We start from the raw sequence: 21,307 nt of genomic DNA on the forward strand, positions 1-21,307 counted from the left end.
ATAGTAATGAGCCTGGAATCAAGGAGACCTGAATTCAATTCCAGCCTCAGATAGGTACTAGCTGTGTGTACCTGGACAACTTAACTTCTGTTTGCCTTCGTTTACTCAACTATAAAATGAGGATCTTAACAGTACCTACCTTGCGGGGTTGTTGTTGAGGATCAAATGAGATATTTGTAAAAAAGTGCTTAGCCATAGTGCCTGATACACAGTAGGGTCTCTATAAATACCAATTCCCTTCTGCTTCTCTTTCCAGGAGAATAAGGAATAGTGCCACAACTTGGAGGGAAAAGTATGATTGAAAGAAAGAAGGCAGCATTAAATTTTTTTGTTTCAGTCTTTTCTATGATGAATCATAGGATCATAAATTTAGAGCTGCAGGAATGTTGGTGGTCATGATAATCTGCAAACCAGAAATGGGAAGAATAAATGTGACAATTGAGGACTAAGGTAAAAAGAAAAAGGACATCTAGTTCTTTTAAAATAAGCCCTCTAGGGCTAGTCAAATTACTTCTTAAGTAATTTGAGTAAACTTGCAGATTTAATTTAAGCATTACTGCTACTGATCTCTTCAGAGAAATGCTACCAAAAGACTAGAACAGGTAGGTGTCATAGTTTTCAAAAAAGGGAAGAAAACGCAGACTCCAGAAAACAGACTAGTAAGATACCTATCCCTGCAAAACTCTAAAAACAGATGGTTTATAAGCATAAAAAAGAAATCATCGACTACTGTGTACCAACATGGATTCTCTAAAACTAAATCATATCAAATAAAGTGTATGGTTTCTTTTTTTATGCAAGTTATTAGATGGGTAGGTTAAGAGAATGGCATAAACCATCTACCTTAACATCAATAAAGTGTTTGACAAAATATCTCATGATATCTTTGTGAAGATGTAAGAATATGGGCTGAATGGTAGGTGGTTGAACAGTTGTACCCAAAGAGCACTGTAATTGATTGTCCTGGAGGGTAACCTCTAAAACTGTGCTATAGCATGTTTGATCCTGTCCCATTCAACATTTTAATCAGTAATTTGGAGACATGAGAGGCATAGTTATCAGGTTTGCAGATGGCCCAATGATAGGTGGAATGGCTAATGTGTTAACTTTACTATTGTGAGAGACACAATTCAACTAGTCTTCTACGTTCCAAACACTGGTGTTATATTTGAGTAGCTCATCAGTTCTGCCTCTATGATCTCTAACATCCATCTTTTCCTGTTCTCCCACTGCCATCATCTCAATACATGCCTTACTACCACCGCCTCCTTGGACTTGTAAGGGCTTCCTAAGTGGTCTTCCTGCCGCCCAACCATCTTCACTGCTGCCACTTGTTTTCCTTAGGCACAGATCTAGTCATGATGCAGTCTTCTATTTAAAATCCCCCAATCACTCCCTATTCATCGTTCAAAATATTTTACCTAGAATTTTATACTGTTCACAAGCCGGTATGTCATCCTCCCTCCCTAGCCTCATCTCATACTACTCTTCCCCCTTCCCTCCATGTACTTCCTCTACATTTCAGCTCTACTGGACTACTGGCTGTGCCCCTTATATATACCCCATGCTTTTCTGGCTCTATTAGTCACTATGTGCTCAGCACTCTGCTAAATGCTAGGGATACAAAGAAAGGCCAGAAAAGGTCCTGCCCTCAAGGAGAATACATTATAATGGGGTAGAAAACATATAAGTAACTAGGTATACATAAAATATAAACAGAATAGATGAATTTGAAAGGGGAAAAAATTAGTAACTGGGAGAGGCAAGGAGAGGCTTCCTGCAGAAGGTGGGATTTGAGCTGAGTCTTGAAAGAAAACAGGGCAGTAAGAGATAGAAGTGAGGAGGTCAGAGCATTGCGGGCATGGGCAACAAACAGTGAAGAGACCTGAAGAATGGTGTTGAAGGAAAACGTTAGATGACAATGAATCCAAGGAAACCAATCCCTCACAACCACCTTACCTGCTGAATTCCTACCAATCACTAAGTCATAATAATGTACATAATTATGTAATATAATGCATGTAATGTATATTATTCTATATCATATTTATATGAGTATACATAAATATTGTCCCTCTTACTCTGTAAATTCTATGGGAAAGGAACTGTCATTTAAATGTCTTATTTTGGGAGTATACATCAAATTGTTGAATATATTCAATACCAGAATCAATATTTTAAAATATCAACATACGCTGGAAAAATAAGACCAAACAAAATAGATTGCTTTGAAATTTCAAATCCTATGTTTAGAAAAAAAAAAGCAACATAAATACAAAATTGGGAAGACATGGTTTGATAATTTATATAAAATGATCTAGAGATTTTAATTGAGCCAGAAGTTCAATATAAGACTATCACAGTATGATATGGCAACTAGAGTAATTTTAGTCTTTATTATTAATATAAAACAATTTATCCAAATTAATTAAGCCATGAAATACTTTCAGATTGGAACTATATTTATGAAACCTATAAATCCTGACCCTGGTGAATGTTATGCCTGAGAAAGAAAGGGATGGTATTGGTATATTTTGGCATAAAATAGATGAAGTAAGTCTGTTTTCATTCAAAAAAGTTATATTTATTTTGTTATAATATAGGACTTCATGTTTAATATGTTATAGTGGAATATATTTGGTACGCATGGAATAAATATAGAATGAAATTTTCTCATGAAACTCCTATGCACATCACAAGTAACAAAAGGATTATGTGTAACATGGCTTGGGATATACTCTAGCAGTCCAGGTCAAGGAAAGTAATAGTTCCCTGTATCCTGCATTAATCAGATGACATGTAAAATTTTGTGTTAACATCTGGGAACATTTTAAAAAGAGAAACTAACAAACTAAAGTGCAACCAATGGAGGATAAATAGGATGATGGAAGAAGTCTAGAAACCATGTCACATGAAGAATAGTCAAAGGATCCTGGATGGAAGAGACACAAGCAATAGGACATTTTCCTTAAGTTGTTTGAACTGGAAACTGCCTCACTTCAGTGTTTTAAATGACTGCTACTAGTTCTGCCTTTTGAGGTCAATCAGACCAAGACCAGTCCATTTTCTACAGGACAGCTATCATGTTCCCTTTGCCCCAAGTCTTCTCTTCTCTAAGATAGATATTCCTACTTCCTGGAAGATGGTCTCAAGGCTCTTCACCATCCTGGTAGCCCTCCTATACATAGTATGTCAACTTTTTTTTTTCCTTGGTGAAGGCAATTGGGGTTAAGTGACTTGCCCAGAGTCACACAGCTAGTGAGTGTTATGTGTCTGAGGCCGAATTTGAACTCAGGTCCTCCTGACTCCAGGGCTGGTGCTCTATCTACTGCGCCACCTAGCTGCCCCTCAACGTTCTTAAAACAGTGCCCAGAAATGACTATTAATATTCCTAAATGCAGTCTGACCAGGACGGAGTACAGAAGACTTTCTTTTCCTGGGCTCTGGATACTATGCCTCTCTTTATTAATATGGCCTAAAATTACATCAGTTTATTTGGCTGTGGTTAGTTAATTATCAATAATCCTAAAACACTGAGAAGTTTCCTAATGTCACATTGTTCCAGAGCTCTGTTCTCGTCACTAAGTCTTAGTAATACACAAATGAGGTCAAATTTGATTCCTTACATTAGGAGATGTAGTTCACCTTGTGATTATCCATATTTTATGCATTTCTGTAGACATATGATGCCATGGTTATTACTTTTGGCTCCTTTCTTGATTTTCTCTATTAGTGAGCATTTCTACTGTTGTTCTTTCTACATTCTAGCTGATACACCCTACAGTATCTAGTTTTAGAAACATAAATTAGTTTCTTCACTCTCAGAATTATGATTCTGCTAATGTTTTAAAGGAATATTAGAAATCAAATGAAACTGTTTTATAATGTGGCATGATAAAATTTATCATAAAATGTTATTATTCATTGGTAATTTAGATAACTGTCATACTAGGTTTAGACAGAGCCTTAGCCTATAATTATACTTCAATAATATATGCTTAAACTTATTCCCACAAACTAGTGGTAAAAATGTGACTCTGAATTGAAGATTCAGGAGGCAACTGTGTTTGGGTGAATGTGGTTTGAAATAGGAAATATATTCATAACAATTTGAAAGTAAAAGCCATGATTCAAAAAAAATGCATACGACCTTCTTTGCCCTTTATTGCAGAGGTGGGAGAAAATGAGCATGTAATATTATGTATACTGTCAGGAATGGTTGATGTGTAGATTAGTTTTGCTGAACTAATTTTGGAAGGGAACTACTCAGAAATGAATGAGAGACATCAAAAGAACAAAAGACATCAAAATAAAAGATGTAAAAAAACCAAAACATCATATTTGAACTTTTATTCTCACATTAAGTAAATTCTTCAACTTAGCAAAAAGTTATAAATACTTTCCCCCAAGTAAACAGCTTAAAAATGTAAAAAAAAACCCCAACAACAAACCATTGTGAAACAGTACATTTAATGATGTAAGAGAGTTTTTGCAGTGGAGAAATATTCAGATTAAATATTTTTAAAATTTTCTTTTTAATTTTTTGTTCAGATTAAATATTATAAGTTTTTTTTTCCTTGTAACTTGCTAAATGTCTCATAGGTAATCAGGATAAATTCTACCTCTGGTAGGTTTTAAATAAATGTTAGTCAATAATGTTGATAAATGGAAGCATACACTCCATCCTTCATTTTAGAAGTCTATTAAATTTTATGACCGCTTCTTGTAAGAGTGGTTATAATGATGCAGCACAGTCTTGACCTCAACAGTCATCAAGCAGAAAACTACTGTAACTGCCCCTCTTTTCCTTGTTTGTGCTATATATTTTGCAAGTTAGTGAGACTTTAGTTTCAAATAATATACAATCTTAATACTAGTTTGTGACAAACATAAAAAAAGAAAAGAGTATGTTCTTACCTTACTTATTTTAGCCAGCTGCAAACTCCAGCTGAATTTTGTGACCTGACACCACTATCGCAGCACATGGTGAATCAGGGTCACTTGGAACAGTAACTGGCAAAAGAAAGAAAAGACAAGTGTGGTCAAAGATGTGTGCTTTGATGCATGGGAGGAGAGGGAGCCAGGGAGACGTTATGCCTTGTGGTTTACTTCAAAGAACTATTACAGAAACTTTCAAAGGTCTGGAGCTCCACAGGTCAGGAATATAGACTTAAGAATTATCTTCATTGAGAGTGCAGTTGAAACAAACCATAGAAGCAAATGATATTGCCAAGAAGGAAGAGAGACTACTAAAAGAAAAGAGGATTAGGGACAGAACCTTAGGGAACATTCATCTTAAGAGACATATTAGAGAAAGGCAGGAGGAGAATCAAGAGAACAGAAGATCTTACAAGTCAAGGAAGGGGAAGAGTATCCAGAAAGAAAAGGTGATTGACAATGTCAAAGGCTACAGTCAAGGAGGTAAGAAGGCCTGATGTGGTAATTAGTAGATCACTGATAACCTCTGAAAGAGCAGTTTTAATAGAGGGGTAGAGATGGAGGCCATTTTTCAAGGCTGTCTATGAAAGGGCAGAGATGGTAGCTAGACTATAGAATGGTCAATGGAAGATATTTTTAGGAATAGGAAAACAGCTCATTTGTAAACATGTGAAAGAAGTAATGGAGAGTGAGAAGCTTAAGATGCATGAGAAAGACAGAAGGGTGATTTGCTGAGAGAAGCAATGTGGAGAAAGGATAAAATCTTAAGGTAAAGAGATTGGCTTCAGAAAGTAATAATATGCATTCCCTCTAAGACAGGAGAGAAGATATGATGGACAAGGATTCCTATTAAGTTTTAGATTGTGGAGGGGAGTCTGAGCAGTTTTCCATTTAGAATTGAGCCTGAATGGCCTGTAAGAGCCATCCCATAGAACATGTGCCCAGAGCCAGAACTCCCCTGGAAACTTCTGAGGACCCTAAGGACATGGTGACTCATTGTTAGGGCCATTTAAGGATGATGAACTTTTCCAGATGCTTCTGGCTATTCATGTTGCTTTTTAATATGACTTGGTAAATAAACCCTGAGTAGTCCCTTCACCATCTCCCTACCCCATGACAATGATAACAGGACTAGGTGCTGAAATTGTTGAAAAAAGAGTCAGCTGCTGACAATTAGCTGGCTTCCTCTCAGCTTCCACTCTCCAGATGCACACCTTGCCCTCTATGGGTGAAGGGATGTCACCCACATGGCAGCTAGTGCCAAGAGGCACAAAGAAGCAAGCTTACAGTTGGACCCCTGGTCACTTCCGTAACTTCTGTGTTTGTTCTTTCTTAATCTTAGACAAATGACTATCCTGAGGCAGACCTGTCCATCATTGCAGACAATGTTGTCTGAAAGGTCTGGAAGTTCCATCGGCAGTTGGAATTAAATGGTAGCAGAGGAGGAATCTGCAGTGATTACTCCAGCACACTTGGAGAGGACAGCCATTCACAAGAAGATGACCAACTCAAGTCTGGCTGCATCTTTTTGGACAGTGTCAAGCCAAGGTGAAATATAAAATGCCTGCTCAGGAGACCTGCAAACTGCTTTATGTTCAAATGAGGTTTAAGTACTAGCCTCATGACAGGTTTTTTTTTTTTTAACAATAGTTGAAAGTTATTCTACGTGAATCATGCGGATATTACATTGATCATGTTAATGTGTGCCATGATTCTTTCATGCTTAGCATTACTTTGTATGTAAAAATAAAGTACTTATCCCATATCTTCATATTGTGTACCAAGTACCTCTTAGATAACTCCCTTTTTTGTGAGACCTAAGTTGTAAGCTATTTTTCCTATGGGCTCCAGGGTGCGTAGCATGATGGGATGAAACACGTGAGAAACAAGCCTACTCCTCATTAGAGGCCAAGTCCCCCAGGTCTGACCTGGGTCCAAATTACATGTCCACACCCCAGATCAAGAGGAACAAATGCCCTCATCCCTATGGATCCAGCTAACAGCTCCTCAGGATTAGAGTGGATTGTCTCAATCTTCTCCATGAAATAAAAAATTAGATTATCTGCTCTAAGTTAGTGGGAGAGTGAATGGGGTAGAAATGGAAAAGGAGGAAGGTAAGATTGTGATGAGAATTTGAGAGGATAAAAAGTTTAAAATAGTCACTTTGGAGAATAAAATTGAATCAGTAAATGTTGGAGACAACAGCCCAACTGAGCTATAAATGACCATAAACCTGTGAGGTAGCTAGGTAGCTCAGTGGATAGAGCAGGGGGCCTACAGTCAGGAAGACCCAAGTTCAAATCCAGCCTCAGACACTAGCTGAGTGATCCTGGGCAATTTATTGAACCTCTGTTTGCCTTAATCCACTGGAGAAGGAAATGGCAAACCAGTAACTTTGCCAAGAAAACCCCATGGCTGGTATTGGTGTGCTATGGTCCACAGGACCAAGGAAGGGTAGGACATAACTAAACAACAAGCTTGTGAAATCAGCATGACTTCCTAACTTTGTTTTAGCTATCAGGAGCAGACACAGTTTGATGGTGGGGGTTATCCTGGATTGAAGATGAGAGGAAGAATAGAAGATTAGGGGCAAAAAGCTCTCTAAGAACATAAAGTAGCAGATTTGGGGGTCAGATTTCAGTGTAGAGGCATGTGAAATAAGAATGGGGGAAATGGGCTGGAAGAATAAGAACCTGGAGGTCACAATATGGGGAAAGACGCTTGTTTAATGTGTGAGTGAGAGGGTGGTAAATTATGGTATAAGGGTGGAATTATAAAGTTTAGGATTGGCCATAGCAGAAGAATGGTGGAATGGGAGGTTGCTAGAACTAAGGAGGTTGAAGAATCTTATCATTCAAGTACTATTCAAGGAAGCCAACATGATGATTAAAATCCCAAAGGTTAATGTCAGGAGGGTGTGAAAAGGGGGTAAAATCTAAGAAGACTGGAAAGGTAGGAAGGGTCTAGGTTGTTAAGGACTTTAAATGCCAAACATAGAATTTTATATCATATATATATATACATATATATATGTGTGTATATATATATATGTATATATATATATATAGTTATATTATAACTATATATATATATATGTGTATATATATATTTATATTATATATATATATATATATATATATATATATTTTATATTATAACTATCGACTTTATGGAGAAGGGTGACATGGTCAGACCTGCACTTTAGGAAGCTGAGCTGGAGGATCAGCTGCCGGCTGTGTGGGGAGAAACAAGGCAAGGAGACCAATCAGCAGGCTACTGTAGTAGTCCAAGCATGAGGTGATGAGGACCTATACCAGGGTGGCTGCTGAATGAACAGAGAGAAAGGGACTTATATGACAGCCAGGGACAGAGTAGAAAGTATGACCTGGCACGACACTGAATCTGTGGGGTGAGTTTCAGAGATGAGTTAAGGGTGACACCAAGGTTGAGGTTTCATATGAAAACAAGTGTCAACTCTTGTTACTTCTCTAAATAAAAGTTCTCCCAGATTATCTGAATAACTTTATTTAATAGGAGCACATGAGAAATGAATAATTTTGGTAACTGGTTATTTATTATAAGTAGGCAAATTAAGAATCAAGTAAAACTTAACATATGTAAAGAGTAAAGGACAAAGCATCTCATAAAATGTCAAGGCTGAATTGTGAGGATATGTACTTTAAAAGAATGAGATTTTGCCATGAAAATATACTGTTACTAGTTTTCTCCTTTTATTATTGTTACTAGATGTTATGAAATGCAATTTTGGAATCTCTGTTTTCCTTGATCGGTTATTTAAAGCATATGTGTTGCCACAGGAAGTATGCTCAAAATGTATGTAGTAATTATCCTCATACCAGTAGAAGCAAATATGCACAGCAAGAATACTTCTGTGATGAAGTTAAATTTCCACCAGCATGTAGTCATTTGATCATCCAGACCACCTCATGGACTATCTTATACACTGCTATACAGTGCTTGCCACAGTGTTTGGCACATAGAGAGAAGTTAATAAATGCTTGTTGCCTTGACTATACATTATACTTCCTTGTACATAAATAAAAGGTACTTAATAAATTTTTTTTAATCTTTCAAAATCCATTTCATATTAAACTATCAAAGACAGAAGATAGATGAGGTGAAGATAAATAGCATTATACAGAATAACCTGAAAAGATATTAGGTTTTACTTATTAAAAAAGTAAGGCTGTATTCTGTCTTAAGACACTAGCATTACCAGTATATGGTCTTTATTAAACAGACTTAATATGTCATTTCCATTTTGCTATTCTTCTGAAGTGCTTCTATGTATGTGCAATAGTCTTAATGGCATACAAAGGTAAGAATAGCATTCATCATAAAACTAATTTGAAACTTATTTTGCCAACCCTGCCATCACTTTAGATCCCTCAAAATGAGTTGGCTCGCTGACAGTTTTCTGTCATAGTAACACTGTCAGGATGCATGTCTAGAGTGTAGATAAATAGCATTTGTAAAATTGCACGGTATGGTTTGGTGACAATTATTCTCTCTTCAATTCCACAATGAAAACATTGTTTACCCAAGTTCCTATGGACTGGCTCAATGGTAGTTATTAAGTCAGAAAACTGGGAGCATTACTAGTTGAGGCCTGGCCTACAAGGTTTTTAAAAAATAATTTTTGATAGCTTTTATTTTTTATTTTCACATCATCTATGTTTTCCACTTCTTTGGGGTCAAACTTGGTCATCATAATTTCACAGAATTGTTGTTATTGTTTAGCTGCTCTGTGTGTGGGGGGTTTTTTTCTATTTATATTGTTGCAATCACTGTGTATACAGTTTTCCTGGTTCTGCTTACTTGGCATCAGTTCTTCTAAGTCTTTCCCTGCTTCTTTGTATTCATCATATTGTTTCTTGTAGCTCAATAATATTCCACTATATTCATATACTACAACTCGTTTATCCACACCTCAATGGACAGGCATCAACTTTTGTTTTGAGGTCTTTGTTATCATGAAAAGTACTGATAGAACCATTTTGGTGTAAGTATAACAGAGCCTTTCATTTTTGTCACTGATTTCCTTAGGAGGTGTGCACAAGGTATGGATATTATAGTTGCTTTCTTTGAATAGTTCCAAATTGCTTTCTAGAATGGTTACATTAATTCACAACTCTGCCAACAATACAATAACATTTAATATTTGGGTCATGTATCCATTTTGAATTAATTACGGAACATGTCTTAAGATGTTGGTCTAAACCAACCTGTTTGTTTAAATTGAATGGCATGATAAGACCTTTTGTTATATCCTTGCTGTATAGAAAATATCAAACATAAAAACATTTATTTTTAAAAAGCAATATACTTTTTTCTTTATATGCTCAGATACATGAATTACATCTAAATAATCTTTTGTTTTAAAAAATCTACATTCTAAATATTCCAATTCACAATATAGATTTTAATAATACATAGAAGGCTTCAGCATATTATATTAATTTGCAATCACTTTTTAAAATATACCCTTCTGCATTCCAGTCAAACCGCCCTGCTTGCTGTTCCCCATACACAACATTCACCGTCTCTCTCAATTCCTTATGTGTACAGCTGTTGTGTTCCAGGCCTGAAATGCATCTTCTCTTCACCTCTGCTTCTTAAAACCCCTACCTTAGAATGTGAGCTCCTTGAGGGCAAGAACCATGTTTTTGCTTTTCTTTGTGTAGCTGCCCTAGAGGCAATTAAGTAGGGCAATGGTTAGAGCATTGGGCCTGGTCCTGAAGATCAGAGTTCAAATCCAGCCTCAGACACTTAATAGTTATGTAACCTAGATAAGTCACTTAACCTCTGTCTGCCTCAGTTTCCTTAACTGTGAGATGGAAGAAATAACAGCATCTATCTTCAAGGGTTTTTGTGAAGATCAGGTAAGAATATTTGTAAAGTGCTTAGTATGATATGGATGCTTATTCCATCCAAGAAAGGAAATTTTTGGACCATTAATGAATGAAGGACGAAGTTTCTGCTTATTGGAATGAAAGTATTATGGACATTTTGCCACAACAGTTGAGATATGCAGGGTGAGAGTGGCAAGAACACTAGCTCTGGAGTCAGAGGGCCTGGATTCATATCTGGTCTATGACACTTCCAGTATGAACTTAGACCAATCCCTTCACCTCCTTAAGCCTCGGTTTCCTCATCTAAAATGATGAGGCCAATCAGGATGGTCTCTGATCCATGATCTTATGGAAATAACAGAGCTGGGGAAGCAGTGTGGCACAGTAGAATGCACTTGGTTCTGTAGCCTAAGAAACTCTGGTCAATTCCTGCCTCCAAGTATGACTCCTTGTGAGACCCTGGGCAAGGCCCTTGGTCTCCCTGAGTATCAGTTTTCCTTGTTAAATTAGAAGACTGAACAAGATAGCCCCTGAAGTCTCTCACAGCTCTAAATCGGTGGTCCTATTATCTCACTAGCACTAACAGTCAAACCTAAAAAGTCCTTGATGAAGGGCAGCTAGGTGGCGCAGTGGATAGAGCACCAGCCCTGGAGTCAGGAGGACCTGAGTTCAACTTCAGCCTCAGACACATAACAGTAGCTGTGTGACCCTAGGCAAGTCACTTAAGTCCTTGATGCTTCTGATGACAAGGAATGTTTGCTAATGCCAAGGCAGACAGACAGCCATGATAGAAGTGAAAGAGTCTTTCATATCAAAGGATTTAGTAGAGATGCCTTTGCAAATGACAACGTGCCTAAACAGTACCTGAACTGAGGATTTACAAGTCAACATTTTGCTTGAGATGTTTTTTTTTTGGGGGGGAGATTTTTTTAAAAAAATAATACATAGAAGGTATGAGAAACAGGATGGGAGAGGGGGAGGTTTTGAAAATTTTGCTAAAGGTCCCGAAATGAACTCTAGCTAGAACCATCCCTTGACTCTCAAAAGGGCTGTATAGTACAAAGGGAAGTGTTAGACTTGGCTCAAAAGACTTGGGTTCAAATTCTGGCTCTGTGTGACTTTGGGCAAATCATTTAACCACTGTAGGCCCAGCTGCCTAATATGGAAAATGAAGTGTTCAGACACCACTTTTCTTTATGAAGTCTCTTTATTTCTCCCAACTGCTAGGACTCTCTCTCTCTTTCTCTACATAAGTAACCTTATACTTAACATTTGGTGTATGTGTATTTATTGACTTTATATTAACTAAATGTTTATATTCATATTTATGTAGTACACATTTGCATATGTAGTTGTCTCTCCCATCAAAATGAAAGCTCATTTCAAACGCTGATCGTTTCATGCTTTGTACCTGTATCCTCAGTGCCTGGCTCACAGGAGGCGCTTAATACTTGCTAATTGACTGCTAAAAGGGGCAGGCTAGATGACTTTTAAGTTAAAAATTTATGATCCAATGACTAATGAAGTACTATTTTACACATTGGATAGTATACTTTTCCAGCTTTTAAATTCAACAGACATTTATATAACACTTTAAAGTTTGTAAAGTGTTTAACATATATTTTCATTCAAGGCAGGGAGAAAGATATCATCTCCATTTTATAGATGAGAAAACTGAGATTGCAGAGTAATCCTCCAGTAGTATCACCATAAAATATAAATAATCTCAAAAAGATTTGAATTCTATAGCAGCATTTTTTTTTTGAGTAGTAAAGTAGGCACTCCTCAAATGGCAAGTGGCTAAAGGTTGTGGTAAAGAAATACAATGACCTGGCAGCTAGGTGGCACAGTGGATAGAGCACTGGCCAGCCTCAGACCAAACACTTGACACTAGCTGTGTGACCCTGGGAAAGTCACTTAACCCCAATTACCTTAAAAAAAGAAAAAGAAAAAGAAACGCAATGGCATGTTATTTCACTGTAAGAAAAGATAGAAATGAAAAATACAGAGAAGCTTGGGGAGGCTTATCAACTTATTTAAGGTGAATTGGAACCAGAAATAGCAAAAAAAACCTGAACTATGTATGTATGATAGCTAGACTTGGCCTTTAAAAGGAGGCAAGAGCACATTTTCCTCCACTCTGCTGCACCAAGAGACACTGTACATACTGTCATCCCAGTTGATTCGCTGGTTCTTTTGGCTAAACTGCTTTTTTCACCCTTCTTACTATTTTAGGAGATAGGTCTGTGGGTATTGGGAAATGAAAGCTACATGAAGACAAAAGATATAATTTTTTAAAGAACATGAGTTCATGGTGATAACTGTGTAACATGTTATTAAAGGAAATGTGTTTGAAGCATGCTTAGAGATTGACAAGGGAGACAAACCATTCCATCACCCAAAACTATTTGTAGTGCCACATCAGCATACTGGACTCAATAGATTGCACGTAGATTTGACCTAGTATAAAAGTTTTATCTTTTTATGGTCCTTCCTTTACTTAGGTCTTAATTCTGCAGGAGCATGGTCTAAGTATATGCTGGTAAATGTTTATAACAACTGGCTCCCCCAGGAAGAATATACTTAAGTCTAGTCTGCAATATTAATAATTACTCTATCACTTTCTTAGGTCTAGAAAATCAACAAAACAAGAAATCAAGCCCTGATCTGCTAATAGTGTGTCAGTTTCTGAGGTCTACAAGTACTCACAGTGGAAACATAACAATTCAGGTTCAAGCTACCTTTAGCACCTATCTGTAAGGATGAATGTGGGGATGATCTCCCAGCAGAGGAGAGGGATACCAAGATCACAGTAAATGCTACAAGTGTAGCGCTGATCACTTACAAATGAGCCTCATGTAACAAGGTAAGCCCCTCGTTCAGGCTGTGGTAACAACAACTATCAGCTATGAGAGGGAGTACCTAAAAACCAGAATTTCAGCTAGTTTTGAAAGTACATTAAGAATCTTGGCATATACCCAATTAGGGACTCTTTTCTTGTTTCATAAAGTAAGGTTCATTATTTGCAGACTTTTTGATGAAATAATTTTTTTTATCAAGCTACTTTTGTCTCACTTTTAATTTAGACTCTGTATTTCTTTATCTAGGTAGATTAAAAAAATCAATTTCCCCATCCAGAAAAGCATTTCCCTTTTCTTTTCCAAGAACATCCCCAAGTCCCATTTCCTAAAGGAAAACTTTCCAAGTCAAGAAATTTGGCTGAGGACGCTTCTCTATACCAGCTTTTATTTCCTTGTATTTCAGCTAGGTGGCGCTGCAAAGCACTGGGCCTCGAGTCAGGAAAACCTGAATTCAAATTAAGCTTGACACTAGCTGCATGACCCAGGGCAAGTCATTTAACATGTTGCCTCAGTTTCTTCAACTGTAAAAGTGGGGATAAAACCACCATCTACCTCACAGGGTTGTTGTGAGGACCAAGTGAGATATTTATAAAGTGCTTACTTAGTACAGTGACTGACACCTAGTAGGACCTTAGTCTGCCCTCTCCTCCTCTTTCCCCCTCCCGCCTTTCCTTCCCATAAAAGGGATGAGGAAATAAAATAACAGCCATCGAGTAAAAAAAAAAATTCACCCACAGTTACTAAGTACCTGCAACTTTCACTGTGTTTCTGAAAACTTAAAATATTTGTGGTACCTGTTGTGCCACTTTAAAAAAGGATAGCTCCTGGAAGTGATTGGTTTATTCCTTAAGACACCTATTTAGCTCTATAAATCCTCAAAGAATTTCTTGCCATATCTTTTTGTTAAGAATTACGATGTTTTCATTGTGTTTCAAGTACCCTATAGGAATTAAACACAGTCACTTTTGTACCTAAGCACCACATGGTAACGTTTAAGAAATATATTTTACAAATTCTGTAATTAGCCTCTGACCTCAGATCTGGATTTCATTGTCTCCCACCTGACAAATTTGGTGCAACCAGGCGGTAAATAACATTGTTCCTGTTATTTCAGAACCTCCTTAAGAGGACTGCTGGGGCTTTCCCTGATTATATCGCTCGCAAGGTAGCACAAGCACACCAAAGGGGACGCGCCGTGAGCGCTTTGCAGCATCCCCCCAAATTCACCTATCTATAGTAACGTCTCGAAAAGTTTAGCAGTTCTATAGTAACTTGCGTTTATGTAAAAGACAGGTTCTGCGCCATACCCCTGCAGCCAAACATTTGCTTTTCTAGAATTTAAATCGTTCAATTCTTGCTTAAGGGAGTTATTTCGCATCGAGCGGACGGATTTGGGTGCAGTCTTTCTTGCCCACAACGAACCGACCTACAAATAGCTACCGCTGCGCTGAGTCACCCCAAGCCTTGAGCTTCCCCCGAGAAGAGGGACAGCGCGCCCCTCCCCCGCGGCCCTCGACAAGCCGGTGCAACACCTCCAGGAGGCCCGGCCCCAGTGGGGAACCTCGCCCTCGAGGGACGCGGCGGTGGGGGGGGGTGGCTCCTCCGAGCCCGCCCCCGCACCCAGCTGCTCCGGAAACAGCGCCGAGCGGCGGCGGAACGCGAGGCTGTCGGGACTAGGCCGCCCGAGTGCGGTGGGGGCGGGATGGACGCGGAGCCGCAGGGGGCCGGCTCCGGCCTCCGCCCCCCCCCGTCCCGAACGGCCGCTCACACAATGGGGAGGCGGGAACGCGAGCGGGGCGGCCCCGCAGGGGAGAGGGTTAGAAAAAAATGCCCTGGCTCCAGGCCAAGCGGGGACACGAAGCTAGGAATGGAGGCTGGAGGGGAGGTGGTGGTGGTGGTAGTCGTTACAGTGGTGTCCGACTTTCGGTGACCCCATTTTGGGGTGTTCTTGGCAAAGATACTGGAGTGGTGTGCCATTATCTTCTCCTGGGGCAAAGGTGTAGAGAGAAATACCCTCGTCTCGAAAGACCTAGCAAATCAACGGCAGCCGCTGGGGGCTAGCGCAGTAATGTAGCGGAGGAGATGGGGAAGGGGGACGGAAGTGCCGCCTCCCGTTGTTAGGGGCCATTACGTCATCCTACCGTTGTCAGCCTGTGGCGGGGGCGTCTGCCCATCACGTGTCCTCAACTCTTTCCCTCCCATTACCCCCACACCCCATTGCGCGCGCGCTCGTGGGCTCCCCCACCCCCACCTCTGTCTCCCACCTCCGCCCTCCCCTCGCTCGCCCGGCTGTCAACAGCGCCCGCCCCGCCTCCGTCCCCCCGCCTCCTCCCTTCCTTCCCCCCCACTCCGAAGCAACTGCCACAGCTGCGCGTCCGGGCGCTCGGAGGCCAGGTCCCCCGCCCCCTCCGCCCCCCAACGGCGGGCGCTCGGGGTGAGGAGGCTCCGGAGCTCGGGCGTGTGCGGCTGGGCGGCTGTACTGCCTCTCGCCGCTCCAATCTCCTCGGGGTGCCGGAGAGCTCCAGTGCGGGCTCGGAGCTGGGCAGAGGCGGCCCGACACCGTCTGCTGCCCTCCGAGCCGGGCCCGCGGGGCGGGGCGGGGCTGGGCTGGGCTTCCCGGCGCGCCGACCTTCCAGCCGTGCGGCTCCCGCGCCCCAGCCCCAGCACGGCTCGAGCTGCCCTCGTTCCTCCCCGCCGCCCCGGGCTCGCGGCGCGCGTAGATGGAGGCGGTTTTCCCGTCGTCTTTGCCCCGCTGCCCTCCCTTCCCCTGAGGCTGGGCGCACAGGACACCGGAGCGGGCGGCACCTACTGACCTGTCAGCCGAGGAAGATCGCGGGCGGGCAGGCGGGCGGGCGGGCGGGCGAGGGAGGCAGCGGCAGAGCCCCTGGCCCCGGGACTCGAGCTGCCGCGCATACAAAGCGAGGAGGCGGTAGCGCCTGCAGCCAGGTGTCCCCCGCGGCCCGGGTCGGGCCCGCGCCCGGCTCTCCCCTCCCCACCGCCCCGCTGGAGGGAACCCCCCGACGGTATTTTTTTGTGCAGTTTCAGCAAAGCTCCGAGGAAGTTGGTCCTTTTGTTCCACTATTTATAGATTGCGTCAACATTGCGAAAAGGAGAAGGCGGAGCAGTGGCCCCTCCCCCCCTCCTCTCCCCTTCTCCGCTCCTAGGAGAGAAAAGCCCCAGCACACGACCTAAGTACACAACAGGACAGCCCCCCACCCCTCCTCTTCCCCCTCGCCTCCTCCTCCTCCTCCTCCTCCCACTCTGCAGCCCCGGGAGCAATCCGGCCAAGCTCCGTCACGTGCCTGCCAGGGAAAACCAGCTTGCCAGAGCCCAAGTGCTCCCGCGCCGCCTGCCATCAGCGGTAGCAGTCGCAAAGAGAAACTGCCTCCCACCCCTGCCTTCCCCTGAACCCTCTCCCTGCACTACTCCCTTAGTACCCGAATGTCCCCGCTACTGCTCGATTCCAGAGCGTCTTAGCAAACGGGATCGGTTCCCCGTTGGGTTCGCACCTTGCTTACGTGTATTTGTGCGTTCCCATGTGTCCTTGTTTCTACACCTCCAGAGAAACAGTCTACACCCCAGGGTGTATTCATGTTCGTGCATTTATATATGACCTAAGCCGGTGTATTGCATGTGTATATATTTGTGTTTCAAACCTTTCTAGTTCTCTCTCGTACTCTTGGCCGAATGTCTACGTAGAAAGAGAAAAAAAAAAGACCCTGGCTGCGCCTGGGTCATGATAACGACACGCCTGCACATTATCGGGAGATGGTAATCACACATAAGGCAACAGGCTCAGGCGTTAAAAAGGGGCTCAGAAAAGATTTGTCTTCACAGGTTCTGTGACAACTTGCCACAGTTTACTTCCACCTACTGGGTGCCACTCTTTAGGGGCAATTCCTTGATTGAAATTCCTGTTGCTGGAAGGTGTTTGAAACCGGCAGGTGAAAGCGTTAGTTTTTGAAGAGTTAATGGCAATAGGCTTGTAAGAAAAATATGTGTCCCTTCTATTTATACCTGGTCACGAAATTATAGACTTCACCATGCCCCAAAATGAAACTGAGCACTTCTTTGGCTTATAGCCAAAGTCTGAACAGTGTAAATAAGGAATACTACAAACACAAGAGGCGGCCTTTCAATGGAACTAAGTAAAATTAACTTTTTCCAAGGGTTATTTACAATCTCAGCTTCCAGCCGCTCCCCTACTCATTTACTTGTTTTTATATCATATTTTAACTTTGTTAGAGTTGTGCTACGATAATTTCACAAGCCAGGTCCTGAAAGAAAGCAAGCAAGGATGAGCTGGACACGTGAAGAAGGTCAGGAAACACATAGGACCTCTTTTTTCCTCTTTGGGCAGCTGGGCAGCATGGTAAACAACTTGCTGGAAAGGTTGTGGGATTTTTTTTTTAAAGGTCGTTTTTGGAAGGTACCAATCTCTCCTTGCCCTAGTGTAGAGGGGACCAATGGGGCTTTGGCCAGAACATCCCCTCGAGAGGAAAGAGCACCGTGCTCACTATGTCGGAGAGGGTTGCAGGTTGTAAAAGCGATACAAGGCAAGCTGGGGGACTGGACTTGTCTGAACCTGTAGTGTGATCTTCAAGTTTCAGACTCAGGTCACCAAGAAGTTGCTATTGGGTTTTGTTACTTGTGTTAGATATTTGTGTAACTTTCCTAGCTGTGAATTTAAAAAAAAGGGGGGGGAACCTTAAACATTAGTTCAATCAACTTACTGAGTTTCTTTTTTATATCGAGATATGTTATTTAAAAAAAAGGGAGATTATGAGGTGGGGTACTTTACACTCGAATACTTTACAATGAGATTTCAAATTCAGGCTCAGTGGAACCTGTTGCAAATAAGTCAGAATTTTGAGCAGATTTTAATCCTAACTGTTGGTTTCGTGATTTTCCCCCTGCTGCAGAAGACTGATTTTTCTTAGTGGATGTTTACCACCTTTCTATCCTGGTTTCTAAGTAATTAGCAAATAGGCCTCTGTTGGACCTTTCTACTATCACTTTCTCCCTTATCCCATTCCTTTTATTTTACAGTTCGCCCTTAGGCTGGATTGAGGACACATTTTCGTTGCCTTGTGGTCGCATTTACATTTCACAAAACATTTTTTCTTACATTAAAAAAAGTGGAGTTTTATTTTTCTTTGTCACAAAAGAAACAATGGCTTTATGACACACCCTCCAGGGTCAGTCAGTCTTTACAATCAGCTCTAGCGATTTAGATCAACTCCGCCAACCTCACTCTTCCTGGCTCCCTCCCCACATTTTCCTCTCCTAATGCCCCTCGTCTCCCCTCCCCCTCCTCAGCACCAGAGTTACTTTATTGCAGCCAAAGAACACTTTTCTTCGCTCTCCATTTACCCCCCCAACCACAGACTTTTCCGCGGCTTTCCAAACTGCTTAGCGAAAGGAGCGAAAGGAAAACGAAAGCACCCAGCTCCCAGAGCCCCGAGCAGACCAGGACCAGCGGCTTTTCCCGAGATCTCGCCAAGACTAGTGGGAAGTAGGGTAGCGGATGGGTGACGGAGGGGGGCTGGGGAAAGGGGTTGGGGAGGCGCCGGTAGCTTGCCCGCCTTCTTCTCCTCCAGGGGAAAACCAAACAAATGCCTTATCCTAGCAAGAGTCTGGAGTAGGTACGCTTGAAAAACTTTGGCCTCTAGCTAGTGTAAAAATAAAGTTAACTGTCATTAGGGACGTGCCGTGGGGTAGAGATGGCAGTTGCGAAGTAGGAGGAGGGAAAATATTCCCGACGTCTTTCTAAAAACAGATTTGCCTAAGCTAGCCAACTGCCCAGAGAACGTGGCAGACTAGCAGCGAGATGCTGATATGGGCACAGGAAGAAGGGGCAAGCTCAAGCAGCAGTGCGGAAAACAGTAGGCAGAGCTGCAATAGACCTCGGCTAACCACAGGGCAACCGGCAGTTCAACTGGGATTAATATCGAGCAAAAAGCTTTGGTCGTTCAGAGTTGTTGCAACATGGGAGTTGGATAAAACCCAGCAGAAAACCTCTCAATTATTATTATCACTTCATGAAACTGGTGGGGAACTCATTCCTTTCACTTGATTCAGCCACTGAGTTAGGGACAGATGAGCCCAGGATAGGTTTGTATTAAGTACAATTCCTGTGGGTAAGGCCCTCTGGGCAGTGGAGGATTTCCTGGGTGGAGCTGTTTCCAGAGTTATGTATATGAAAACCCTTAGAGAGATGGCGTCTAGTCCAAGGCTCACCACTTAAAAAGGAGATTTTTCTCACTAACAAATTTGCCTTCAGGTTGTTTACTTTTTCAGTGCGGTACATTAGTGCGAAAACCTGACCAGATACGATCCCAACAAAAATCTAATGGGTTACCCTGATAGCAAGGACTCTGTATGAGAGTTTGCAGCACGGGCAGGTACAGCTTTTATCAATTGTTTAAAAATCTATATATCTAAATGGCTCAGCAAAATGTTAGCAACAATGTCACGTAACAAGTGCTTCATTGTCAGATGGTCAGCTGAATTGAGTAGATCAGGTGTTATTCCGCACGTAGCAGCAGAAAAATCCTTAGGCAGACACCTCTTCTATTCCTCTTTAAAAATTGATGGGTTTATTTTTCCAAGAAAACTTGCGCAGCTAAGTTTGTTTACTTTTTGTTTATCTAGAATCTGAATTGAGGATTAAGAACCCTCAATACTCCAAAAAAAAAAGAGCCCTATTTTTAATGATGCTGGATGAAGTTTTGAAAGTTGGAGCTATTTCAGCTGAGCTCCCTGGAATAGAATAATGTCAAGGAGGTGTTTGGCTAAAAATGACCAACATTCTGGATTTGAAAAAAAAAATCTCCCTAGCCATACCTGTAAGTACACCAGAGTCTAAAAACGTAAGACTGACAGTCCCATTCTCTTTTTTTTTTTTCAAGGACAGAAGAAAAATCTTGAGAAATGGTACCCCGAGTTCCACCTTATAAGAAGAAATGCTTTGGATTTCTTTAAAAATAATTTATTGAAAACTTTCTTGGCCCAGTTATTGAGACAAAAATGCCATATTTCAGAGAACACCAGCTCTTTGAGTTTTCCTGTGATTTACTTGTGGCCAATGATCTGTTGTTTCCCTAGACTTCTTTTGCCTATTGCAGTCCCTTTTAACTTCTCTTGGGAAAATACACATATAATAAAATTTGATTGCAAACTGAGGCGTCGAGAATTCTACTGCCTCGTTAAGATCTGGGATATTTCTTGCTGTTTTTAATCCTTAAAATGTAGAAATAACAAAAGTATTTTTAAAACCTGAAGTTGTTTTCACTCTATAGTTCCACTGTTTTCTATCTCTGGCGTTTTAAAAACTGTTGTGTTTGGAGAGAAATAGCTATAATTTAGACTCCTTTCTTTTAAAAGTAATCTGCTAAAGCTGCTATTCCCTAGAGTCATCGAAAGCCTTGGCCTTGCTCACATCACCTGAATCCGAACCAAAGACCTCGATTTGGATTTCGCATCGGAAACAAATCTATTTCTCGCGGGGAAATGGGGACTTACCCTAGCGATGGGTCTGGCTTTAGGTTTTATGGGGAATATGATCTGGAAATGGGAACGCCTGCTTTTGCAACGGCAACACACCCCGCGTCTGTTCTCTTGGGCTCTTTCTAG

At 41.4% G+C, this 21,307-nt stretch overlaps 3 long non-coding RNA genes across 9 annotated transcripts in view; 2 read left to right on the top strand and 1 right to left on the bottom strand.

The window, feature by feature from the left end:
- LOC110213371 (uncharacterized) overlaps nt 1-6,898 on the top strand; it is a 36,983-nt gene extending 30,085 nt beyond the window's left edge. For both annotated transcript variants that reach the window (XR_013487808.1, XR_002325981.2), the window contains exon 4: nt 6,281-6,898. This is a non-coding gene — a long non-coding RNA (uncharacterized LOC110213371). The remainder of the gene's footprint in view (nt 1-6,280) is intronic.
- Nucleotides 1-16,590, bottom strand: part of LOC110213368 (uncharacterized) — a 119,285-nt gene extending 102,695 nt beyond the window's left edge. For 2 of the 6 annotated variants that reach the window (XR_013487803.1, XR_013487802.1), the window contains exons 1-2: nt 16,486-16,574; nt 4,918-5,013 (exon numbers count right to left, since the gene is read on the bottom strand). This is a non-coding gene — a long non-coding RNA (uncharacterized LOC110213368). Of the gene's footprint in view, nt 1-139; nt 512-4,917; nt 5,014-16,485 lie in introns of those variants that run through there. The other 4 variants (XR_013487804.1, XR_013487806.1, XR_013487805.1 and 1 more) reach the window with 4 other exon arrangements.
- A 258-nt stretch (nt 16,591-16,848) lies between these two features.
- LOC110213370 (uncharacterized) lies at nt 16,849-20,884 on the top strand. Its single transcript, XR_013487809.1, has 2 exons — nt 16,849-20,076; nt 20,584-20,884. It is a non-coding gene; the product is annotated as an uncharacterized LOC110213370 (long non-coding RNA).
- The last annotated feature ends 423 nt before the right edge of the window (nt 20,885-21,307 follow it).

This window comes from Phascolarctos cinereus, unplaced genomic scaffold (genome assembly GCF_003287225.1).
Source record: "Phascolarctos cinereus isolate Bilbo 61053 unplaced genomic scaffold, phaCin_HiC Scaffold_726;HRSCAF=1367, whole genome shotgun sequence".
Taxonomy (NCBI): domain Eukaryota; kingdom Metazoa; phylum Chordata; class Mammalia; order Diprotodontia; family Phascolarctidae; genus Phascolarctos; species Phascolarctos cinereus.